Source organism: Cyanistes caeruleus, chromosome 9 (genome assembly GCF_971803275.1).
Source record: "Cyanistes caeruleus chromosome 9, bCyaCae1.hap1.1, whole genome shotgun sequence".
Lineage (NCBI taxonomy): Eukaryota > Metazoa > Chordata > Aves > Passeriformes > Paridae > Cyanistes > Cyanistes caeruleus.
Genome location: NC_141709.1, coordinates 21274931 through 21302881, shown reverse-complemented (window position 1 = coordinate 21302881; position 27951 = coordinate 21274931). Strand labels below are relative to the sequence as shown.

At 36.9% G+C, this 27951-nt stretch overlaps 1 long non-coding RNA gene across 1 annotated transcript in view; it reads left to right on the top strand.

Moving 5' to 3' along the window:
* Positions 1 to 450: 450 nt before the first annotated feature.
* Positions 451 to 27951, top strand: part of LOC147651669 (uncharacterized) — a 40207-nt gene continuing 12706 nt past the window's right edge. Inside the window, exon 1 of the long non-coding RNA XR_015273716.1 lies at positions 451 to 919. This is a non-coding gene — a long non-coding RNA (uncharacterized LOC147651669). The remainder of the gene's footprint in view (positions 920 to 27951) is intronic.

Genomic DNA, 27951 nt, shown 5'->3' with positions numbered 1-27951 from the left:
GTGATCTGTTCATAAAGTGAAAGGTGGCCCACAAAGTACACATTTAACGAGATTTGGTTTTCCCTCAATATATGGGAGGGATTGCAGAAGGATGTTGCTAGTGGGGTAGAAAGAAGAAAATAGAATGCTGTGCCTTTCCTTAATTTCTTTGGTAACCAAGAAACAGTCAGGATAAGGCAAGCCAATAGTCGAAAACATCAGAGCAAAAAATAAATGAAGAAATGGAAAGCTATTGAAACAGTAGAGCTGCCTGAGAATTTAGTTTCATGGTAAAAGAGCTCATTGCCTTAATTTAGGAAAGAAGACAAGAAAGAAAATCAGAGCCAAATTGTTCGCGGATTCACAAGCAATCCAGAAAAAAAGAGGTTACATATCTTCTCGTTGTAGAGGTATCTATTGGGTTTGCATGGACAGATTTTGGTAACAGGGGAGAGGACAAGGAGGGCTCCTGTGAGAAGCTTCCAGAAGCTTCCTGAATATCAGGCAGAGCCAATGCCAGGCTCCAGGACAGGCCCACCCAGGGGCCAAGCCAATCTGAAATGGTGGCAACACCTCTGTGATAACATATTTGAGAAGGAAATATAAAAAAGCTATTGCACAGGTATAATTGTGACCAGAGAAAAGCGGGTTGAGGATATGTGATAGGAACAGCTCTGCAGACACCAAGGTCAGTGCAGAAGAGGGGACAGGAGGTGCTCCAGGAGGGACAGGAGCCCATTCCCCTGCAGGCCATGGCGCAGGGCGTGGTGAGGCAGCTGTGCCCTGCAGACCACAGGGATGCCAAGATCCCCCTGCAGCCCCTGGAAGGCACCCACACTGGAGCAGGAAGATATCTGAGAGGAGGCTGTGAACCTGTGGGAAAGCTGGCAGGACGTGAGGACACGTGGAGAAAGGAGATCACACTGGAGCAGGTTTCCAGGTAGGATTCATGGCCCTGCTGGAAACCCGCATTGGGCCAGGCTGTGCCTGCAGGGCTGCACCTCGAGCAGGAGTGACCCATGTGGCAGCAGCTTGTGGAGAAGTGATGCTGTGGGAAGGACTCAGAAGTTCACAGAGAACTGTCTCCCATGGGAGGAACCCCACGCTGGAGCAGGGGCAGGACCTCTCATCTCTCCCTGAGCAGCAGCAATAAAAACATCCTGGGATGAACTGACCGTGGCCCATTTCCGTTTTCCTGGGCCACTGGGAGGGGAGGAGGTACAACACAGAAAAGAAAAATTTCTCAAAAGATGAAAAATTACTGATAAACAATTATTCATAGGACTAGAGAGAAGGCCACAATTGATTGCTTTAGATCCCTGTGCTCTAAGAGCACTGGAGGAAAATGGTAATGTGAGTTGGTTATATAGTTGCTTAACAGGCTGCTGCAAACGAGCATTTGAACCAGATGCAGTCAAACTACAATTGGGAAAGGTCTTCTGTAATGTATTTATTTATTGACAATGTTTAAAAACGCTATTTCAAAAAAATGTGTTGGGATACATTGGTAGAGAAGTAAAATATGGTTCAGGTTAGGGGGATACAAAATTAGTAGGATAATTGTGTATAATCCTTGTTCACTCATTCATTTTATTAATGTAATTATACTGTGTTTTTTCAGATAAGGAGTATTTTGGTTTTGTATGGTCAAGGTCACTCAAATTCTACAGAATTTGTTTTACAGTGAACAGAAACAATTTGGGGAACAACTGGATCTCCACATTGCAACCAATCATTTAAATATCATCACCATATTAGTTGGGCCCTCCTAATGTAATGTGGCAAAAGAAATCATGTTTCCACAAGAATCAAATATTTTAATTTAGCATACTAGAGGAGTCCATCTGACCATTTAAAAACTCTGTTAGCTGTAGATTCTTTCTAAGGCCTACTGGTTTCAAAACATTATTTTCCTTCTGACAGTCAACTGTACGAACTACATAGTTATGGAAATATTTGAATTGTAAATATTGAAAATCAGCCACTGTTCATGCATTGCAACTTTTCATATATTTTAATATGCATATTAACACCATGAAGGCTCCATATTCATAAAACTGATCTTGACAGATAATAATAATTGTTGAATATAATTGATAATACTACTTATTGAAAGTGACCAACCATTTAATAGTTTCTCTCTTTTTCACTTGCTTTAATTCTGGAGAAACATGATGATATTAAATGTTCAGTATGGTAAGTTCAAGATTAATAATTCAACTATCATTAAGCACAGATTGAAACAATAGTATTGCCTTGCCGTACGATGTCAAGAGTTTTAGCAAATCATTTAATAATGCCAGTACTGTTCCTGTGCATGGATTATCTGGGTTGACAATACCATGCAATGGTTTCTAAACTAACATTTTGCCACAGCTAAAAAAAAGCTGTGAACCAAGATGTTTTACAGTTACTTCAGTGGGGGATTTTTTAAATATATAACTACAGACACTTCCTCAGCGTAATGAAAATGGGCCAAACCCACAGCACAAGGATGAATTCTCCCAGGGGAAGGAAAGTGCTTTACTGACTCACAATGCCTTGGTTTGAGCACCAGCTCCTGGCAAAGAATGTGTGACAGACAGGTGGCACTCTTTGTAGCTGTGCAGCAGCTCACCCTGCTCTCTGCTGAGCCTTTGCCACAGTCAAACCAGAATATTTTGCCTCACACTAATATGAATTAAATGATCTCCCTGTTTTCATTGATTAAACCAGCATACGGCAGTGAAGAGGGGCCGTCTCTTAATTTCATTATGGTGAAATTTCAGTAAGAATTTAATTTTCATATTATAAGGGACAATTGCAGACTGAAGGATCATCTATGTTTCCTGAGGAGTTTCCTCAGAAAAAGACAGAAAGTTGAAATTGCTTATCTTTCACTCCTCCATGAAGCCTGGCTCTCAGACATGTGGTCTTAACAGAGCTTAGGTGGACTTCTCAGCTTTTGATCTTGCCAGTCTCTTCTTTACTAGCATAAATGATCAGACAGCATGCACAAACATTGCCAGTTGCATATCTTTTGAAAATATGGAAGTCAAAACCTGGGCTCCTGCCTCTTCCTTTTGATCTGAATCTATTCTTTATTTTTTCGTCAGATTCATAAATGTGAAAATATCTCTTGAGCCATACATATGATGTCTCATCTATATTCACCATTTTCATAGCAAATGCTTTGAAATTGTTTATTTTCAATTGAGGGATTTTAGAAAAACTTCCACTTTTTATTTTTAAACTAATCACTATTTCTTTCCTTAACGTGTTTAAGTACTTTTGGAAGAAATATACAATCAGGCACCAATTTTTCAAACACTACTGAATATATTCAAGTTTATATAAACAACCCAGAAATACAACCTCTGAACTCTACCTTATAGTTATTCACAAGGCCCATCTTGACAGAAAGTAATAATTAAGGATATAACTGGTAATAAACATCAAAGGTGATAAGTATTTAATATCAATTCCTTAATTCTGTGCAAACTGAATATGTAGCACAGATTACAAATTTTCAATATAATGAGCTCGAAATTCATAATTCAATTAACATTAAATGTAATTTATGTCAAAACACTGTTTTATGTGAATGACAAGTAAATATTACCTAATTCTGCATTGTGAGGGCAAGATGCATTGATCTCATTATGGAAAAGGAAATATCAATAAAGCAGCAGGTTTTTAGGAAAGAAATGCATTTGTCAGGATACTGTCCATTGCAAGGTCAGTAGTGAAAAAATCAGGATTGTACTTTTGACTCCTACTCCATTTCCTCCTTAGGGAGCTTTGAAAGGAGAACCACTTAGAGTGTCTGCAGTGCCCAGGAGATGTGGAGAGAAATTTCTGCTTCCTCTTTACTGGTTTGGATGATCCTACAGATAGGCAAATCATTACACTCCTCAAAAGTGCAAGGGATTGGGGCTTTTTTGTAAGACATTACAATGGTTTCAAGAAAATTGCCTAATCTCATTTGAGTGTTACTTATAATGTACTGTGAAGATAAATTCTTCCTCTGTAAGGCTGCACACCCATACATTAAACTGAAAGATTTCTTTCACCTTTGAGCAGAGCCAACATCTGCTGCTGTGTCCCCTGACAGACTGTCATTTGTTTCAAATTTTAGAAGAGGAGAAAAGTGAACATTTTCTTGTAGAGTTTCAGAGCAATATTCATAATCCTTCCCCCACTGCTATGTAATATTTATTCTCTGTAAAACCTGCACTTTGTTGTTTGTTTTTTTTTCTTAATCACAAGGCTGTGTTTAGGTTAAAGTTGTCCAGATTTTGTAGTTTAGGGGAAAGAGTTGGATAAATGCAGCTCACATCCTGGAATTCCTACATACTGAGGCAGAGCCACAGAGCACACTCAAGTCAAAGATGACTCAATAAGAAGGTACAAGCAATTTCCCTCTCATTGCTGATCACCTATAGGTAACAACCACACTGCTAGGCACAAAACAGAAAGACTCCACACCTCACAGGGAGTAATAGGAATAAACTGTACAGTAAGTATGTTTATGACTATAGTGTTGGAGCTTCTTCCCTTTCCTTTCCCCAGAGAAAGGGGCTGAAACCCAGAACTGCAGTACTTCCATGGGCAGTACCTCTGAGCTACCACACCCACTGCTCCTAACAGCAACACCTCAGTGCAGGGAATTGAAGACCAACAACTTTACTCAAATTGTTACTGAAAATGACAGCAGGATCCGAGCACCAATGTAAAGCAGTCTCACTGCAGAATGACAGACTGAGTTGCGACATTCTGCATTAATTTCTATTTCTAAATGATCTCAGGCTATAGCCACATGCAAAACAGATTAGAGCAATCTTGTTTCAAGCAAGAAAAATGTGGCTAAATGTGGCAACATTTGTACTGGAAAGATCTCATTCTTCTCACCAGGCTCTGGTAAAAGAGAGAACTCCCGGCCAACACTGTGGGCTGCGCATCTGGATGCAGCTTAAGATGAAGCAATTACTTATCCTACAAAAGCTCTGATTCTTCAAGATGATCTACACCATGTGTCTCCTATTGTGTGAGTCTGTGAGGCACATGTACATAACACATGTTTTCCTAGCAGTACCAACATTCAGCTTTGCTCTGCTTGTACTTTCTGCTCCTTATGTTCCCATCTGAGAGGACATTAAAGCTTGGCTAACCGTGCCCAATTATCCTTGCAGGGTTAACCCTATGCTACTAAAAGCTCTAAGCCTACAAGAAAAACTTCACTAACAGTAACTCTAATGGTAGTAAACAAATGTTTTGTGGGAAAACAAACAAACAAATATCCCCCAATTAACAAAAAAACCCAAAAAAACCAAAAACCCAAAAGACAAACAAACCCCCCCCCAAAAAACCCCACACAAAACAATAAAAAACCCCACAAAACTATTGTTTTCGATGGAGACATTTACTTTCTCTACTTTTTTAGGTGCCCAGTGGTATGGGGGCTCAGGATGTGCACTTAGTGGAGTGTTCCTTGCCATTGCCTGGTAGCTCTCACTGACTGGTTTGTAACTGCAGCAAGCAAAGAGTCTCTGCCAGCCAACAATGCTCTGACATTTGGAGGGGGAAAACATCCCAGCCTACCAGCCAAGCAAATGGAGATACCCTACATAATCTGGTTCAAGAACATTTATGCTGAAGTAATTTAACTTTGAAATATAGTACCCAAAACAGCAAAAGAAAGCATGAAATGTTTATTTCCTGTAAATGTAGTAGAAAAAAACCACAGGATTTGTCAAAATATTCTTTTTTTAGTACTGAATCTGGATGAGAAGATCTAGCAACTTAGGACAGACTGTTTTCAAATGCTAAATGAAGTGATACTCTTCACTTAGGAGCCAGGCAAGAAACAAGCGTGAAAAAAGCCTAAAGTCTGATATTGAGGACAAACTGTATCATGAAACAAAACAGTTGATGCTCAGCACAGTGGGTGGTATTAACCACACACTCTAGACTCTGTTTGGCCTTGCAGTCAATATAAAAAATAATTTCCTCACTGACTTTTTTGGGTCACTTGGTGCTTTATATCAGAATTTACTGAAGTGGTAGGGATTGTTCGTATTTTGTTTTATTTTCACAGACCTCTCCATAAAGCAGAGGTTAGTATTTCATTCTGATCTGGGGAAAGATGTAGTCCATCTTAAACCTAGCAAGCTAAAAGAAATAGTCTATTAAAACTAGCTTTCCAGCCCCAGCAGGTGTTATAATTATTTCACTCCACCACTGCTACAATGTCAGACTCTGAAGAACTGGAAAAATAGTTACAAAGATGAAGTTTCTCAGAAGTGTATATATTAGTAGAGCTCTATTTTTCTCAGAACATACTCTTTTTATTTCACTAGGTATTTATGTATTTTAGTACCTTAGCACCCAGGTTAAACTCAAGGAGGGTAGCTTGTTTTCCTAACCTTCACGTGGCCCAAATTTAGCCTTTTAATCTGCTGACCAACCAAAGCTGGAAATAGCAGAACAGAAGGTCACAACTGCCTTGCAGTGCAGGATCCTCAGTACAGGATAAATCACATCTTTCCTGTCCTATACAGCTCTTCTGAGGATTACTGGGGAGGTTTGCATGCTTGGAGGAGGCTGTTGACAGAGCAATCTGTGCTATCCCAATCAACCAATTTGATTAAAATCAGTCATAAAAAACCCCAAGAGATTCAGAGGAATGACTCTATGAAGCCTTTCCTGCTTTGTTTTTGCTGCAGTTACTTGAGAATCCAAAGAATTATTAATCTACCCAGTTTTTAAAGTCAGCACTATCAGTCCAGGAGCTATGTACAGGTTGCCTTTAAATGGCAAAGCCAACAATCTCATTAAAAGACACTTCACCTCAAAATCTGTGCAATGCTCACACAAATTGTGTGGGATTGCACAGCACAAAACCACTCTTCCCAGGTTGCAATACCTCTGCCTGGAAGGTCAAGGGAGAAAAATTCTTGAGGTCAATCCCAAATTTGATCTCCTGTAAGGGTGTCTGTACAACTATCAGCTGAGCAGCCTTTGTGCTGACCCAGAAACTGCAAATGTCTTCATTTATATTCCTTTTAGAAAAGAAACTTTTCTGCTCCCTCTTAAGCTTTTTAGAGGGAAAAAAAAGGCAACCAATATCTTTTTTATCTCCATTTTTCTTTTGTGTTCTCTGTCCTTTGTAATCTACTTTGACTCTCTGACAATACATGACTTTCTGTACTCTCACTCAGTCTTTTAATCACAAAAAAAAAAAAAAAAAAAAAGAAGAAACACCCCACCCCAAAACCCTCAGACTGTCCATCCCTCATGATTACAAACCATCTCCTTTATCTAGTGGTCTGGGGAGGAAGAGGAGGAGGCAGCACAGCAAACCTTTTTCTTTCATTGGCCTCTACCCCAGCAATATGACTTCTTTTACTCCCAGTTCTCTTTTGTGTTGCGTCTTCACTGAGTGTAATTGTCAGATATGTCTGATGGGCAGCCAGGCACATATGCAACAGTGGTGCCATTCCCTTCATGATCATTTTAAAGCAGCTGTTTAGTACAGATTCAATCTTTGGTCACACATATTTCCATGATTGATATCTCTGCATTTCTGATTCTGTTCTGTGTGCTTTGACTCTTAAATTTGATGAAACCAGATTTACTAATGTGATAGTGAGTTGTTTGGGGGTTTTTAGTTTGGTTTTGTTTTTTTGTTTTTGGTTTTTTTTTTTATTATTTTTAAAGGGCTAAAATAACAATTGCATGCTTTTTAAATGTGGGGCTTAAATGTCCATGCTGTGATAATAGCTGTGTTATCTGTGGATTATAGTAGTGCTTTATTTGTGTATACCCCTGAAAAAATACTCAGACACTGCAATTACTGTAGAACAAACAGTGTAGCTGATCAAGGGCTTTTGTCCAGGCTCTTCAATGACACCCACACTGTGATTTGCTTTGACTGCCTACAGATCTGTGAATTCACTGCAAGGTTTTGCTTGGTTGGTGTATGAACCTGCAAGTCACATTGGACATGGAAGAAAGCACCACTGCCCTCTTTGTCATCCCAGGATTTTTTAAGCATGTACCTGCTAAATATGAGAAGGTGACTGTATCCTGTATGTAACCTGTATTTGAAAGTCTTCTCTGTGCTATTTAACTCCCAAGGAAGAAGCTCCAAGACTCTTGTCACCTTTAAGCAGTCTTTAAGGACATAGGAAGGCATGAAGCTAATTGCAAGGTTTCTTTTTAAAACACTGATGAAAGTTCTCTTCTGTCTACAAGCTCCCTTTCCCTCGCCCCCACTCCCCCCTTAAATTCTCACACCCATACATCTCAGCTGCTGGGTTTTTTTACTAAAACCACAGAAATCACAGTAAACCAGGCAGTGATTCACTTTCTAAACACAGGCTGGTGTTTCTGTCTTTAGATTGTGCTCATTATTGCAATGTCAAGGAGGATGCTATGTTGTTTCCAAGTAGGAAAAAGCAAAAGAGTTTTTAATTTCATTTGTGACCTGACATTTGTCAGCTCAATGTTTTGGGGTTTTCTTGGACACACCGAAATAGGTTATACCTTAAAAACCTGTTAAGAACTGCCACTTACAAAACTCTCATTTTGGAAGGATTATCTTTGGGCACAGTGTCTCCTAGCTTCTCCATAAACCTGCCCTGTGACTGATCAGCCACTGACTTCTAAAGCTGAACCATAGTATATCAAAGTCCAGATTCATTATCTGTGAAATGGCTGTAACGACACTCACTATTCTGGCTGATTAGTATTGGAGGTGATAAATGCCACACAGCCATCTACGGTAAATCATTACATGTTCACGCACTGAATGTACAGCTGTTTCTTAAAATGCCTTTTTGTAACCTGGCAGCAGTAAAAGAAATTCTGGTACTATAGTTATGAGCTTCTTTCTGATGTTTTGTGTATAGCTAAAAGATGTGAGACATTCTGTGAACTCTTTGTGTGAAATTACAGAAGTGGCAGCGTTAACATGAAGATCTATTTAATGTATCTTACGATATATCTTAGTCATGAACATACCCTGATGGTAGAACTGTCACTTCCATGCATTGCTGCTCTCTAATCAACAAAATGAAAGGAATTCTGTGGGGGACACTTCTCCAATGCCAGAATATAATTTATATGATGAGCATTTTTCCCAGCCAGTGCCAGAGAGGAAGGATGCAACTCTCATCATCTTTCTTTGGAAGCAAAATTAAATTATCAGTCTTTAATTTAGTTAAAGATAATCATATAATCTCTGCTTAAACATTCCCTCATGGCTTCCACTGCATCTACCATTAAAATCTCCATCCTGTCAGGGCTACCAAGTGCTCTCTCTATATGAGAACGTTAATTCAACTTTGAACTGGGTTCCTACTGACTGCTGGGAAAGGAGCTTTTTGCTCCAAAATGAGTATTTACATATCACTTCATGACAAAAAAGTGAAAATTGGTCATCTTTTGTCATCCTACTAGCAACTGAAAATTAGAAGTCAAATGCAGCACAGTGGGGGAGGAAAAAAAAAAAGGAAATCCTCTGTTAAATCCTTTTATCACTGCAGAAAACATTATCAGTTTTGCAACAAAACAAAAGTAATTTCCTGGGTTATATTTCAAGAGAATGAACACATCTGAGCATCACTCGATGACAAGGACAGCACAGGCATCCATATAACAATTTCTGTCTGTGAGAGAGTTCCTTCCCTTGTTCTTTTTGCTAGAGATGTACATAGTACCAGTTTGGGACAGGAAGATGCTCCTGGATGACAGCACAAATCCTCCAAACATGATGCCAAGAATGCAAATTACACACAGAGATAAAGTGTAAATTAATGGAGGATGTGAAGGGTCAGATTGGAACTCAAAGTTTAAATCAATGAGTTTGAAGGTTCACAGAGGTAAGCAAAGATGAAAGACAGAAGTAAAAATCTGTACAGGTAGCAGCAGTGTGAGACTGATCCCTGCTTATGCTCACAAAAAAACCCAGTCGGCCGCTTAGTTAAAAATAACAGTTCTGATTCTCCATCACTTTACCCCATCAGTATAAAGCAGCTACATGTGGAAAAGAAAGAGATGTTCTACTACAGCACAAAACTGGTTTCACATTGAAATCATGTCAGTAGAAAAGTCCTCTTCACACATTTGACACATATGTCAAATCCGGCACAGATATGCAAAAAAAAGGCAGATATATAAAAATTGAAAAATAAGATCAGTTGATATTTTGATACGTCCAATTTTCATTTGCAATAACTAGTCAGATTTGAATCCATGTGTTCAAGAGAACCTGGGCAGCCTAACTTGGGAGTGATGGAAGACATTCCATCACTATGACCAACTCAAGAATAAAACCAAAAAGTGTCCCTATCTCAATGGTGTACAGAAAAGACGGGAAAAGATGACAATGGAGTACCATGGAGTAGTTACCCCATATTTGGAGCTCCAATCTTTGGACTTTTCAGTAAACAAATTGCTTCTTTCCTAGCACTGTGACATCACATTATCATCATGCATCCAGGCAAATTACCAAATTATTCACCAAATTACAGTCCAGAAGAGCATCTTCAGTGAAGTCTCTCCATAAGAAAAGAGCTTGTACTGGTAAAGACAATACAATAAGATTTTAGATACTGCACAGGAGCACAGCACAGCTCTTCCTTCCCTTGCTCCAAATTAGTGATCAGTTACTGGTCAAGAGTGCAGAAGATCAAGAGATAATCTGGAGTCTAAAATCACAGTCATAATCATAACTCTTCCAGGACAGAGCTTGCTCAAGGCTTCTCTGCACAAAACCATGATTGAGGCTGCACTGTTGTCACCCAGAAAAGGAAGAGATGGAAGTGGGAGTGAGGATCTCTTTACTGCTATTGTTGGAGAACTGGGTACAGTGTAGAGCAGAGTGGGAAGGAAAGGCAACCCCTCCTACCCTTCCTTGCCCCATCTCTCTTGTAGTAGTAATTAGCCTCACTCATTAGCACTGAGTGAGTGAGCCATGAGCTACAGATACTTGGTCTTTTCCTACCTGGTGCCCTGGACAAGCAGTTTGGCTTGCCTTCAACAGCCTTGTCCCAGGAAATGCCTTAACTAATTAGCTTTGCTGTCTATTCCTCAAGACCAGATGTCTACTCCCAAGTGGAGCAGTCTCGTGTTGCTTTGCCAAGTTCCAAGGAAATAAAGAAAGCAAAATAGGAACTCTGAGCCTCAAATTGTGGTAAATTAATATATATATATGTATATATATATAGACACATATATATACTAAGAAAAACACTTAGATTCTATGGAGCCACTGTACGTACAAGAACTGTGATATTAAGGTTTCCTTTGTTCAACCCCATGGTGCTAGGCATATATAATATTTTTCCATCTGATTGCACAGTTTCACCAAGTCCTCACCTTTTTTTTCCCAATGCCCTGACTGCATATATGCTGCCCTTAAAAGATAAAAAATCACTCAGCATTATAGGCAAGAGGTCTCTAACCAAGATGATACCATGATGCAGTGTAGATTGTTGCACTGCTGAACTCAGAGCCCTTCTCCACACAGAATGAGTTGCTGAGGCCACTAAGTGTGGCTGCAAAACTCATCAGACAGAGAAGTCTGAAACAAAGGTTACAGATGTTAGCCCACAAATAATGGGAGTCCTGGTCATACGCCAGCTCCTGGCTGTTCTCTGTATCTCAGACACCAAGATGATGTGAGCTTTTTCTTGTTCCAGTTCTTTAATGTGGAAAAACCAAGAGTAACTACAGGTACCAAATATAAAAAAAAAAGTAAAGTAAAAGATTAACATATCTATCAGTCTACCTTCTAACTTAACACATCAGTTTGCACTCCTGTTATACATTATTTCCTACAAAATCAGAAAAGCAGCTGGTTTTCCAATGAATCAGGCACAATTATTATTTCCATTCCAATTCTTACACACACCCCTCCCACCATGTTAATATAGAAATTAATGTTAACAAAATTTTTAAGTGTAGCCAAACAAACCAGAACCCAAACCTATTAAGCTCTTGAGTTTAATTATACATCATGAGCTCATTTTCTGCCATGCAGAAAAAGTATACATTTTTAAACACTTTTATTTATTTTTAAAGCATGTTCTTTTAACATTGGAAAGAGCAGACATGAACAAAGAGTGTATCTAGTCATCAGTCATACCACCAGCTTGCACAAACCTCTACCATGTATCTTCTCATTCATTTTCTTCCTGAACTATTACTTTTTTCCTTTTTCTTTTATTGTGTCCTGTCTAGAATTAAATCCAGGCCTTTAATCACTTTCATTGCCATTTTAGACCAGTTTTTTCATTGTCTCTTTCTCCTTCCCACAAAATATTTCAGTGTTAGATAGATAATATAAAAGTGGCTTTTCACTAATTTAACTTTCCTCACCTACATTTCTCACCATATTTCAAATTGATACATCAATAATAAAATATTATGACATTCATCACAACTGCCTCTGCCTGCTGACTTCAGTAGCCACAAACCCAGTAACTGTAGTTGTGCTGAAAAGTCGGCAGAGTAGCACCCTCAATAGATGGAGGAGCTGGGCTGATTGTTACCCAGAGGTTTTATTTTGGTTTTAACTAAACATAAAGCAGAAGGCTCTGACTACAGATATTGTTTTTGATAGAAGATATTTCTGCCTATATAATGTTTAATTAATTAGTGTTTAATTTCGGCATAAGGTGGAGGTATCTTTCAGAGGTGCCTAAATACAAATACTTAGATGTGTAATTTTAGATAGATTAAATATTTGTCTTAAGGTTTTTGGATGCTTGTACTTTCTTCAGCTACATTTCTGGTTTGTGTTCCTTTCCAGTTTTTATCAAAGAAATATGGAATATCAAACAGAAAATTGCTGTCTCTGGATGCAGTATTATTCAAAAGAAAAATGCAAATTTGAATTGGCAAAAGTTAACACAAACAGGTCTGATATCAGTAGCAGTGTATTTCTAGGCTCTGATACTGTAGTCATTATCAAATAATTTATAATAAACAGTAGAGGTTTGATTTTTATTAAATAAGTTCAGCCAAAAATGTATATCCTCTCCTATAATTCCCCAGCTATTTAACTCTAATTCTGGATAAACTTACTCCTTACAACCACCTGAATGCAATAATTTCCCATACAAAAAGTGTCACAAAAACTGTATAACAACTACCTGGACAAGTTTAGAAGTGCCAATTCTATTTCTAAGGCTGTAAATAATAATAAATACCAAAACTCCAAACAAACAAAAAACAGCAAAAACAAAACAAAAATTCCCAAAATACTTGGCCAGGAAAAGGAGAAAGCAGATTTCCACATCTGCAATATCTGTTTCTCCATAAGGGATTGCAACCAGCACTATATAAATTTAAATGCTTTTAGCTACAAAACACAGCAGTTTGCAAAGAACACATTTTCCCCTCAAAGTTTTATCATCTCTCTTTCATGTTGTGATGGCTAATGTATCAAGAATGGTTACTTTTGCACCAATACTGAAATCAACAGTATTGAACTGTATTTAACATAAGGAAATAAAAACTCACAAGTATTAACTACAGGTAAATTGAGGCAAACAGCTTACAACAGAGAGCTCTTTAAGAAGGTTATTAACAATAATTCCAAATTGCTGGATAAATAATTTGTTCAAATATATTTTAATGTACTCAGATTTAAAATACCTTTCCTGTAAGTATTTCTTGTAATATTTAACACATTATTTATGACATAAGATCAAAAGCAGTGTTTCTTCTTCCTGAATTAGTATCCAAACTTTTATAAAATGGAAAGAAGGAAGTCTGTCACATTGAACTCCAATTCTGATTTACGTTAATATTATTTATGTCAACGCATGGAGATTGAAATAGCAATTCTTGTAATTGTTCCTGCAAACATATTTGAAAGAGTGGTGAATATCTGAGCAGCATCAAAATTAGTATAAACACTCTATCATTTATCCTTAGCACTTTGACTATGGCAGAACATTGTGATGAAAAGCACACTTCACACCTCTCACAGAGCCACTGCTTTAGCTCAGACAACTACTGTGCACTTGGACAATACATACTTCATTCTGCATGACAAGTTAGCAGACAGCTGTTCACTGCCACAAATTTTAAGGATATTTTCCTTAAAATTATAAGTTAGATGTTATGGCTTGATTCAAAGGAATCTGCACAAAATTCAGGGAGCATGACATGCAGAACAGAAGAGGACTTGCATGTTATGTTCAAGTGGGTGTTGTGTTCACTGCATACTCAAAGTACAACTGCAGTCTCTCCACCTTATATTACAGTTATTTCAGCATATTACTTACAATAGCTTATAGATACCTGAAGTATGGATGCTGCTACTCTTTCTGAAGTTACAAAGTAGTTAACTTGCACCCATTAAATCTCATTTAAGAACTAAACTTATCATCTGACAGTAACTCAGCAAAGAGAATAAGAAAAAGAATTAAAAATGTATAAATAGTAAAATAGAGTACTAGTACATGTAGTTAGTTCATTAAAATACATGTCCTCACAGACTAAAACATGTAAGTAGAGACAACACAAAGATTTAAAGGCAGTTTGTCTTGAAAAGGAAGATTCTACTCTTCATCAGCTCTAGCAGTCAGCATTTTTGAACAGCCCCAAGATAACTTGAAGTTAACAGTATACTAGATAGTCAGCACATTTGAAAATGTAATCCAGTGTTTTACTAATATCAATCCCACTGGAAGAAACAGGAAGATTAAAGAGATGTACAAAATTCATTTTCCCTTCAGTGCCCGTGTTCTACATACAAAAGTAGCTATCCCATTTTCCAGGATTTTCTAGTCTGTCACATGGCACCTGGAGATACAGATGATGCTGCAAATCTTTCCTAATACTCAAATCCTTTTCCCTCCAAAAAAGCCATGTTGACTCCACCCCATCCCCAGCAAAGAGTCCCCGCACATCTACCCCACCAAATGACTGCTACTGAGGGTATGCACCAAAACATGTCCCTGAAATTAAATGACTGACTGCTTCTAGAAAGTAGAAATGAGCTACCAGAACTCCTGCAGTACATACACTACAATCTGCATTTTATCTGATTACAACGCAGGGGGGAGTGTAGGGAACAACTCCAAAATCCAGTATCTATATATCCAGGTTTATATATGTCTTTTGCAGCTTTGTCCTTACTTGTTGAATTTTGCTATTATCTCTGCTTCTTACAAAGCTTCAGTGACAGAAAGGAATATATCAGCTCAGGAGAAGCAAAAGGAGAAGGCAAAGCAAAAAAAAAGAAGAAAAAAAAAGCTGCCCTCCCCAGGTCTGATAGATCCCCACGCTGATTCCAGATAAGTGTGTCTGCACACAAATGGCAGAGCCACAGTACAAAGCTCAGTGATGTGTGTCAGCACAGCAGCAGTCGCCTTTCTGCCAAACAGGAACATAATGGACAAACTGCAGGAGCTTACACTTTTGGAGGGGAGCTGCTAGACAGAGCTCAGAACTCTGGTGAACATCTCACTGCTACTCTGCTGAACATCTGTGCTCGAGAGGTGCAAGCCACTGACAGGAATCTTTTTTGAAGAGCACCACTTCCATGTCATGTTGCCTCATTAAATACCTCGAAAAAATCTCCATTATATTCCAAATAGGACTGTTTGTTTCAAGCTGTGTTCAGACTCAGCCATGAAATAATTGTACAAAGTAGGCAAGAGGAAGGGGAGCTGAGTTTGAGGAAGTCTGTGTTCTGTCCCCAGTTTTATCTGTGCCTCACTGCGAGAAATATTCTATGGTTTGCCAAATTAATTCATGACTTTCTTTCTCAGAGATGAAAAATGGGATTCAGAATGGCAACTTGCTTTTATAAAGTACTCTCTTTAAAAGAAATTTGTAATAAAGCAGAAACACTTGGGGAAAAAAAAAAACAAAGAATCATTTTGTGACTAGTCAGTAGCAAGATTGGTCCTGGAAAACCACCTTCCTACCTGTAATTTGCTGCAGTAAGGAGAAATAAAAACTATACAGTAAAATGCATTAGGGAGATGCTAAAAATGTTTTATATTACTGACATTCTTTGATACATGGTGCTGGTATTTTTCTATAAACTCCTTGCTACTGTTACAGTGCTTTCCTGTTGTGCTTTAAGATTCAGGGTTAACATGATACATCTTGTCTCCTGACAACACATTTTATGGTCAGCTTTTCAGTAAGATTATAAGCCTGTTGAAATAAGTCAAATCCATGTTTCCAGCAGTGTTCAATAAAATATGTGTCTTGGAAAGAGTACTAGAAAATATGATCTGTACTCTTCATTTACACCAGGAAAAGTGCTCCACCCTTCTGATCAGATGGTTTAGTTCTATCATGTTTTCATCAAATTTTTTCAGCAAAAGCCTTCACAAATTCCTGTAAGAACATGGGGCAAAAGACCTGGCAGGGACTTCCCTATTCTCTTCTCTGCAACTGTTACATTAAAAATGCTTTATAGAACAGTATGAGGAGAAAGACTTCTATCTACACACTCACTACTTTCCCCTCCTTTTAATAATAAATTATTTCTCATTTTCATTCGCCTCTTTCTCTGTTTAACTTGTTCTGTGATCTTTGTCTCTTCTTTTACAAAATGTCAGATATTTTTTCTCCCCTCCATGAATCCCTTTGACACATTTCATATTCCCTTCCAAATTCACAAAATCATGCACCATCTCTAAGATATATACTTAGGCTTTCTGAATGTCTCTAGAAAGTTTACACTATTTGCAAAGGTAGGAGATGCCACTGGAAATTACTGAGCAGCTGCAGTCGAAAGTGGAGTCAAACCACCGTACTTAATTTCTCAAATGCAGTTGGCTTTAGAATTATTTTACAAACACCTTATCCTTCTTAAGGATTCTACCCCATCCCAGTTTGTGGAAATGTAGTAAGTGCATAAAAGAAAATATCAATATCCTTGGCTAATTTTATGAGCATCTTTGCCTTAATATTTCATTCTCTGTGATAAGGTTGATCCAATACCTTTCCCCATGTCAATCAGTTTCTTTTCAGAACTAAAACTGCTGAGATCACACCTCTTTTTGGTAGTAATTGGTTCAGTTTCCAGATTAGAAAGATGTTTGTGTACCAACCTTTCCTTATTTACTCAGGTTGGTATTTGCATCAGCTTTGCTACAGCCAGATTTGTGCTTAAGCTGTTCCTGATATGATGCAGCAAGAAGCAATCCACAATAGCTATTATTTCCACAGCATCTCAAGGATTTACAAATTAATAATATGGAGGTGTTTTCAGCCATCATCATAGTATTATTATCCATACGTGCTTTCCTTATTATGTGATGTCTCCTTTCCCCAGCATTCCTTGTTCAGATCATTTGTAGCATGGTCTTACTACAGCCCTTTAATCTTTCTGTCTCCTAACTCAGTTTGACTGATTCATTACAGAGACCATTAGGCCTAAGAATTTTCATTTTCTCTGAATTAAATTCCATCCTTTCTTTCTGATTTTACTTTGAGTAATTAGCCTAAGTACATATAATTTAAAATAATACCCTAACTTCTACACACATGCATAGAAAGCTACCTTTAACTTACTGCTGGTTTTAATAATAATTAAAAAAAATAAATTAATAGAAAGGAAAAAAAAGGATGCAAACCCCAAAATTAAACTACAAAAAAACTTGCAACTGAAATAGGATTCTTTTGCATTAAAATGATAGGATAGAAGTATATTACAGGATATTTCACTGGATTTGGTTTTTTACAAGAGGACATTATTTCAGGGTTTTGTGCAGGGTTTAAATTGACACATCTGACACAGAACATTCTTTGGGCAGCACACATGATTGAAATAATTCTTGCTTAATCTCTCATTTGTTCTCACTTGCTGAAATTGCTATTATGTTATTTTTAAGATACAAGTCCAGAAACGAGTTCTGTAATTCCTTGATAGCTGCATTGTACAATTACTGGTAGGTTGATAATTAATGTAATTAGTATTGTTTTGTTATTTTAATATTTTAAAATAAAACATAGCAAAAAAGTTTTTCTCTGCCCCTATTTTAATTTACAAGACAGAAATACCCTTTTGGGAAGATGCAAAAACCAGTGCTACAACCTTGACACTTAGAGTTTAATGAACTTGAAGTAATTTCTCTGAGACTGTCTTTTCATAGATGTGTTATATTTGCTGTCTGCACTGAAGGAAGGTACTTGAAAACTAAGAAGTACTTAAAAGATTTATGGAAGAGTTGGGCAAGAAAGTCCTATGCCCCATGAATATTGATTTTAGTTTTAAATAAAGCACTGAGATGATGCAAGATTAGAAAAAGGCACTTTTAATAATGAGGAAGTGACTCTGTCAGCCCATTGTCTGCACAAACTTAATAAATGTCATTTAGGGTTAAACAGTAGGAGTTCAGCAATGCTGCAAAGTTATTGAAAATCCGAATTCTGAGCCGGCAATAATCAGCTCTGTTTGACCCTCAGTTCCAGATGGCTGCAACTGATATCCTCAGTAAATAGCTGCTTTCAGTAAATTTCTCAAAGCAAGTTCATTATAGTGCAGTAGCCCCTAAACTTTTCCATATTCTGTGTGGTATCTGAATAATGAAATGCATGTCACTCCTTCCATCTATATCACAAACATCTTCTATATCACATGATCTTCTTTTCTTTTCAGTCCTTCAGTGTCCTTGGGGCATCAACAGCCATTCCATACATGGAACATTTATTTCACTTAATGCAGCTTTTTAGCTCCTTCTGATGCAAGTGAAGTGGTACAAACAATGAGATGAGATCACATCATGTAACAAGCTCATCTCCATGGAACTCTATTAAGTGTGCCCCAAAAAGCTTCCTGGGTAGCCATCTGCTACTTCTGCAAGGACACACAAGGAATATAAATCTATACTAAAGGAACTTACACTCTCATTCCCATGCTTTTCAAGAATAGGGAGAAAAAAGGAGGACAAACGTGCCTCATTGGATAACAGTTCATTGTAACACAGTCAGAATGTTGTTAAGATAGTCATGGTAAAGAGGGCTTGCAGGCTCACATTCTGTGGTCTGGGGGCTGCTTGTGCCCTTCTGAAGGGTCCTCCTCCAATCCAATCCAAATTTGCCTTCCAAGCCTCATTCATGGCACATTCCAGCACTTCCTCGGACACATGTCAAACAGCACCTGCTATCTCTGCCCCTCTCTTCACACTGATGCCCATTTTCCTCTAGCTTTTGTACAGCTGCTTAGGTATTTACAGTCCCATACATCAGTGGGACACACATCTGCAGAACTCAAGACACTAAGATTATTCTGAAGGGTCATGACTCCTACATGTTGTGATTATTTTGCATTTACATGATGCAAAGTATAAGGCAATAAAATGCTTTATTAAACTGATTATAGCCCCTTATCTCACCTTTAAGTTCAGTTGCCTTCACTGCTTTATTCACAATGTGCTTTTTGTACTGCATTTATTATAATGATGGAAGCACAGAACAATACTTTCTCATCCCCTGGAGAATCAGGAAGTGCACCCATGGTTCAATGTTTTACAATGCATCCTTGAAAATCACAAAACACTTGGAGAGGCATATGACAATGCATCAGAATTTGAATGCTTAATTTCTCAGGAGGAAGGAACTTGTGAATATAGTGCTTTAAGATAAAATAATATAAAGGAAATGTAAAGGAAATAAAGTGTGCCTCACATGTGAGTGGTCATTTCAACACGTGACACTTGTACAAAGTGTAGTTTTGTATCTCACTTCAATGCCAGTACTTGAAAATGGAAAATAGGGTTCATCTCACTATGAGTGCTTGAAAAATATGTAATTTTTGTGCAAAACATTTGGGGAAAGAATCCAGGGAATGATCTAATATTGTATATCACCATATAAAAATATTTACATTCTTGGCAAGCTACATCAGAATTGAGCATTCACATGTTGCTTTATCTCCCTGGAAAGTAAATCTGCTTCCCTGCTAAATGATATATCACTAGAACTCAGACACTATTGCATTTATTTGTATGGTCTATATTTGGTTTCAGTAGTTGAATAGCTCATCCTTGTGCTTTAGGTGTGGGTATAGGGAGCCTTTCCAGGATGCAACACCTTTGACAGGCAGGTCAGATATTTCCATTAAAGACACAACTAGCCTGCAGTATGTAATCCTACAGAAACTTACAGGTGTTCATAAAGTCCATGGTTTCTAAGAGCAAAAATTATTATTCTGATTCAGATGTTCATTACATGCCCTCCCTCCTCCCCTTCCCTTGATATTCACATTTTCACTACAGCACAGAATTAGGCATGCTGCTACATAGAACTGATATCTAGTTTATGCTTTTTCCATTATCATTCCCACAGAATTAACCTTTTTAACCTTTCATTAGGCATTATTTAATGAATCAGAACTATACAAAACTATCAAATTACTAAAACTTTTATGGCTGTGATTTAGAAACTTTAGAAAACACCTCTAATGATCAACTTCTCTTCCATTTCTCTCTTACATAGGACTAAAGTCTTGAATCACAACTCCTGTGGGTAAAAAAACATCACAGTTGACTCCTGAAAGCATGTTCTCTATTGACTTGCTCCTTAGGAACACCAATGCAAAGTGACTCAACATGCTGTATTTTGTATTTTGTAGTATTATGAGTCTTAATTATCCAAATATAGCTGTTCCAGGTATCTGTCTAAACAAATATATAAATAGATGGTATTAGTGTAAGACTTTAGTAAAGAGACTTGAAAGATACAGTTGCATGTAAAATTCAAACATTATTTAACAACCAGCATCAACATTAAAATAAATGCATGCAAATTTCCACTAGGAGTCATAGGAACCTGATTCCATTGCACCATATGTCAGTGTTTTCTCCAGATGCCAGAAAAGCAATCCAGAATACCAATCCAAAATTTCAGAGATGCAGCTATATAACTGCATTGATATCATAGCTCTGGATAGCTGAGCTATCAAGAGTAGAAAACACAACATGTGAAAAAGTATGACTTAAACAACTTTGTTATTTCAGAGCTTTCCTTTAAAAATATTTCTGCTTGTTTTTTAAAGCCAAACCAGAACCTGGAATGCCTGTGGAGAGGAATTTAGAAACTTTGGAGACACTGAGTACCGTGGACAATGACAGAGGAAGCTAATGCTGTCAGGGGTAATCACATGTAACAGGCTCAAACTGATAATGTGGTCTTCATTATCATGGTTTCTTCATGAACCCAAACAGTTTCATTAGATAAAAAAGGAAATCACAGTTGAAATGAAATGAAATAAATGAAATGAAATGAAATAAAATAATAAAATAAATACAATAAAATACAATAAAATAAATACATTAAAATACAATACAATACAATACAATACAATACAATACAATACAATACAATACAATAAAATAAAATAAAATAAAATAAAATACCCACACACTTTTGTCCTAACCAACAGCCAGCTGTGGTGAGCAGAGGGAACAACTAGGAGCACGTCACATATGAGTGAACTGCAAAAAATAGACAAAAGACTGCCTAGGGAAAGTGGACAACTTTGACATGTATTTGCTACAGCTTTTTGAAGAAAGAATTTTTAAGTAACTAGGCTTCAGCATAAGCAAAACCAGTGTTTAGTACAAGATTAAATCAGATAAAATTATATACAAATAGAGATAGTGGATTATAGAGGGTTTTTTCCCCTTCCTCTTAGTCCCATGTTGATGAGAGAAATCCCTTCACTTTAAAAGATAACTATGAGACAAATTCTAATGTTTACATTTCATTATTAAGTACCAACAATTAGTTACCTACATGCTTATCAGGTCACTAATAAGTTTAGCTACATCAAGCTGTTTAGTCAGTTAAAACATTGCTGTAGGATTATTACTTCTTGATCCTTTGATTAGTCTATATCCTTTCTAAGATGTCATTTAGATATAATTCATTGAAATGTGGATACTAAATTATATAGGATAACCATTAAGCTTCTGGCAATATTCTTTATTAAGAATTAGCTTTTCAACACATTTTACTCTTCTTCATACTCAGGAATGTCTTGAAAGTCAAACATTGACTTTTTCAACACATCCTGCTCCTGCCAGCGGAGCAAAGTGGAGCATTCTCTGCTTATACCTACCATGCCCACATGACACACATTGTTCCCTGGTCTCAACCTTGCCCTACCACCATTATATGGACATATAAAAAAAAATATTTGAAAGCCTTGACTTGGAGCCACAATAAAGCATGGTTTATCACCCTTTGAGTCCAACCTAATACAAACAGCATTCAGGTCTTAAGCAAGAATTTGCTGAACACAACCACCAAGTCTAGGCTCAGGCTCTCTGCTTGTATGTCTCAGGAGTCTGCTGTGGTGTATGTGAATTCAAGGAAGGTATTGCATTACACTTTCCCCCTTTGAATATATCACCAATTTATTCCCCCTGGCTGAGTTCCTAGGGCTTGGGTATCACATTCCCCTAATGAAGGCTATATAGCATTCTTTTGAACTGCATCCTGCCTGTATCAAAGTAGCACAGAAGAAACAAAAAAAAATACTAATGCAATGATAAAAGTCACAATAGTTAGAAAAAGAAGCCTTGATACACAGATTAGAAAAACATGTAGTTCAAGGAAGAGATTGGTAAATTCATGGAAAACCTGGAAACAAATGAAATGGCCATTAGAGGATATAACTGTCCAGTCCTTCTCAAACAGCAAAATGTGTTTTTAAACAGTGCAGGCAATACTGGTGCATTTAATCCCATTTGGTTCACATAAAGAGCAGGACTAAGAAATAGCAACATGACGACAGGTGCTTTGAAAGGGTAATTATGAGTTAAAGGCTGTTATTTCAAAAAATGAGGTAGTATGAGTAGCTCTTCTATCTTTGACCAGTTGTACTAAATATAAAAAAAAGTCTGGAAATAAAATATTTTCTGTTCATCTGGACCATTTGATTAAAATTGCAAACCAGTTTATACTCTAGCAGGGCTGAAACATGTAGGATGCTTGAATGTGTGTATAATACTATCTCCATTCCCTGTGCCTGGAGACTTCTTAGTTGGTTTGGGGTTTTTAAACCCATCTCAATAGTTTTAGTCTAAAATAACTTTATTAAAATCTGAAGCTGTCCTGATTATTCTAATACAACCAAATAACATTTAATTTAGGAGAAATTACTTTGAATGTGCAATCTAGAAATAGAAGAAATTGAACAGAGTTTCTCTATGAAGCATTTGGGATGCAGTTAAATTGTTTATGTTTGTTCAGAAGGGTTGTACAAATTTAAATCCTACAGGCAGAGCCAAACTAGCAATACAAGGTAGTATAGTCAGTTAATCTTGTGGTGCTCAGTTTGCTGGGTTTGCGCTGTGAAATTGCTCCTGAAGCTTTCATGTGGAAAATGAGAATGTTCTTTAATGGCTGATAGGGGAATAAAGAAGTAAATACAAAGAAACTCCAACAAGCTCTTAATATTAACTGCACTAAATAAGTGTAACTAACTGCATTAAGTTATTGATTTATCAGGGCTTGTCCAAATACTATTCTCTTTTGTTCATTTGGGGAAAAAGGATGACAAAGCGTGTTAGAAAAGCCAGCTGCTAAGAGATACTGGAAAATGCTGCTGTTTGTCCTTCCAGTTGTTTCTGTAAACTACCCAAGGAACAATTAATAATGACCTCAAATAGTCTAAAGCTAACAAAGTTTATCATATCTCAAGCAAGATGTACTTTCCTGGAAGGCTGTACCATTTTCAATGAGCTCCATCCTCTTAAAAGAAATGGGAAGTACAGTAAACAAGCACAGAACAAGATGTTATGGGAAATCTACTTTGTTGCTATAATCAGATCAACACGTCCGATAATTTTGTTATTGCCACATATTGCACAGGCTGAGGAACTGAGCTAACTGTGTCTGTTTATTTACAATTGAACTGTTTGCATTATGTGTGCTTAGGAAAGAACAATTTGGAGACATTTACTTCAGACACATTTGGGTATTTTCCTCTCTGCTAAAACTTAGAGCAACAGAGGCTTCGTTCATCTGACAAGAAGTTGCAGCCATGCGTTGGTCCCATTTGAGCCTCAAAATCAATTCTAGTTGGTGATTAAACTTCCCAAGCATTTTAAAGGCAGAACAGTGTAGGTGTATGGAAGTTTTAGGGCTTTTAAGTGCAAGTCCCAACAGTGAGTTTTGGCAAATTTGAATTCTGATTACCTTTCCTGCCCCAAATAAACAGAAAAGCAGGTTATGTGCACATACTGTAAAACTCACCAGAAGCATGTTTCCCTAGCTTGATAATAGTGGTGAACCTGCTGAATGTTACCTCCCAGGTATAGTATAGGAATATTTGCTCCATTTAGAGGAAAAAAGTAACGAGATGGATGAGAAAATCTACTGAACATGCTGCTCTGTCTACCCTACAACGTGTGCATCCAAACTATATTTATGTGCAAGGATTACTAATTACATAAATTATTGTATCTACAATAGATTGTAGCTATTTCACGTATGCACTATAGTTGATATATATAGTTCAACATATATTCTTGATTCCACATTACACTGGAGGAGAAGATCTGCATGTTGTTTTGGAAATGGGCTGGTGTGGATGGGAGGGCCCAGGGTTCTGGAACAAGGATGCCCATTATAATCTGTCAACAACCAAAATAAGGCAATAATGCCTCAACAACCAAAAGCTATTTAAATTCACTCTTACACTGAACACACTGAGACAGAATAGTAGCTGATCTAGATAAAACTGTCCTGTTATTTAGCAAAATAAATACTTAATCAAAATCCAGTTGAAATAGAAATGTTGGTTGAATTACTTGAATTAAGAAACTATTTTTTAAAATGAAACCTCTAGAAATAAGTTACTTGCTTTGAACTGTATCCTTACAAATGCATTTATTTGGCAATGAATATTCTGTACTTTTCCACAGCACAGCTTTAGGTTTATATAGTATTTTCTCTTCTGCTAGAATCTTTATAGTTTAAATGCCAAATCCTTTAGTTTTATGGAATATTTTCATTACAGAAAGATAAACTTCTGATAATGAACTTTCAAGTTCCACTTAGCCAGCTGTCTTGTCCATTATGGATCTGTTCAAAGGCCTTGTTTGTTGCTGGTATTCTTGATGATTCATTTTAGAAGTAGGAAAAGAATGGCTATATTTACTGAATTTTATTGGTTTTTTCTCTCATATTTACACAGAAAAAAAAAAAAAGCAAGAGACAGTTCAACATATAGAGTTCATATAGTTCTGCATATAAACAAGGTTGGTCAAATATTTTTCTATTACTTTTGCAGCAGTTACAGTGTGGCACCTCCTAACCTACATTCAGTTTAGTGCAATAGCCTTCCTATAAAGAGGAAGGATAAAAAAATACAGTATTTGCTGTAGACCAAAACTTAATTTTCTGAGCAAACTCCAACAATTGCGTGGCATGAGAATTCAAAGATTTGGTTTGGAAGGGATAAAGGACATCAGATAAGCCTATTCAATTCTTATTCTTCTGTTTTGCATGGATGCTATTTATTTTGTGTGTGTGTGTGTGTGTGTACATTGAAGGTAGGAAAAGATTTTACATTTGCAAACATAAAGTTCTGTAAGCTTAATCATACATTTTAAAACATCTCTCTGCAAATTGATATTATACCCTATGATCAAGATAATCCAGGCACTAACTTATGAGTTGGTGGGCTGTTGACTTTTTCCTTCTGATATTTTGAACAACTTTTTATGGCCTCACTAATTGCCGATAACAAGAACTTAAAAGAAAACAAAAATTACATTATGTCAATGCCTACACCAATGAAACAATTATACATTTTCTCTACCTGTCCATATAACAGACACAAGAATTGTCTGTATTGAGGAAAGACTATTTAATTTAAATGAAGTCCTTAAACATAGATTTAAGTGATCAATAGCAATAGCCTGTTGTCTTCATTGCTTTACAACTGGACAAATGAGTAAAGTTAGATTTAAAGACATTCCCTCAAATTATGAAAGACCTGACGTGTAGCCAAGTTTTGTTAAAAGTAAAAGCCAATGCTTTCTGAAATAAATTAAAACTAAATCATGCAAAATACTGTGATGAACAATAAAGTATTTGTGCAATATAATTTTTATTTCAAAATGCTTGCTTTATACATTTGTGAAATGTCTAAGAATCTTAAAAGCAATATTTGATTAATAATATTCAGACACTTGTATTAGTAAGAAGATGGCCATGTGTTGCGTGGCATCTAAACATTTCTGTTTTCATATTTTAATGGGTAAACAACATTCTCCATAGTGTCAATTTTTGCTTCAATTTCCTGATTGCCACTAGTCAAAGCAGATATTACCCTTTTTTTCCTCCAAAACAACTTTCAGGGATTAACTTCCTGTCTGAACTCAAAATTGTAGATTCATTTCAGGTCAGTGGACTGATGACCTGTCCTCAAGAGACATCAGGCTGGAATGTCACACTGTGGCCAAGATTTTAGACATTATAACCTATATTAAGCACACATTTGGATTATAAATGGATTGGCCTTTGTGAGAATTCACCTCTCATGATTGCTTTTGAAGAGTGGCCTTGTTTCAAAGGCAAACAGGCCATGACACAGGACACTGTCACACAAATACAGTCGCATGCACAAGAAAGGGCAGCATCCCAAGGCTTCCTCAGACTGCCTGGCAAACTACCTGCCACTAACAGAAGAGAGTCCAGATGGACCAAGGAATCAGTTATTTACTCTAATGCAGACTGACTTTTACTGACATCACATAATGAAGGCATTTACTGCAAAGTTAGAGAAGTTTGCAACCGAGGTTTGAAATATTTTTCTGTATTATTACAGATTTAATTTTCAAGAAACTTGCTGCAGATTACAAACCAGGTTTGAAAACTTACTTTAGCAAGCAATGTGAGATTCAAATTCCAATTTTGATTGCAGAAATTTCTGTTTACTAATCCCTTTTGCCTCTGATTGACAAGCAATGACAGAGGGGGAAAAAAAAATATTTTTGAACCTTTTGAACAGCTGTGTGAGAAAGGTTTTGCCAGAAAAAGCACAGAGACTCAGGTGGTATCCCCTGCTGCAAAACTTTAATAAGTTTTAAACTAGATCCTGTAACATTTTGGACTGCTAAGGAAGAAGGAAAGAAAAATATTCCAGCAGAGTTCCAGTAATAAAAAACTGTTATCTTAGGCTGGCAAAAAGAAATGACATGACACTGTTTAATGGAGGCTTATGACCAATGCATGGCAGCTCAGTGACAGAACAGACTCCTGAGAGCAGCGTGATGCTCCTACCTCAGGTCTAGCTGCTGCAGAGGAACTTGGAGAGGATAAGACCCCTCATAGCAGCTCTGGTCAACTTTTGCTCTTTTGAGCTTTCTTTTTTCCATTATGTTTGACATTTTCAAGTTTATTATCTGTCCCAGAGTACTAGCCTATCAGTGTGAGCTGCTGAAGTCTCCATCAGAGACAGAATACATATTTCTAATTCTAAATGAAAACAAAAAGGACAACTTTATTTTTAACTGTCTGCTTGAAAGATATTTTTAAGTGATAAATCTAGGAGGCAGGTTTAATAGAACATTCCAGGCTAAAATGTCTTTCTAAATTTGTTTTTTTTTAACAACTGTAGGGATAAATGAATTTGTGACGTGATCAAATTAGAGCCTGTCAGTGACAATAAACCCAGTTATGCAAAGCATTTTACTCACATGGGAACTGTAAGGAAAAATTTTGTATCTAACATATTTAAAAAACAAAAAAAGATATGATAGTAATACCTATTAATCTAGGTAATAAGGGACGAAATTCCAAGTGGAAGAAAAATTATGCATTTTACCATTCTCTAATCATGTGAAATGTATTCTACTTTAGAACTGGGATAAGTCTTAAACAAACTAAGACTTCAATACCTTTCAAAGCACATGCTTAACTTATCTTCCTTTTAAGAAGTTTAAATTTCACTTTGAAATATTTACTGAGACAAGTATTATGTGTATGATGCTAGAG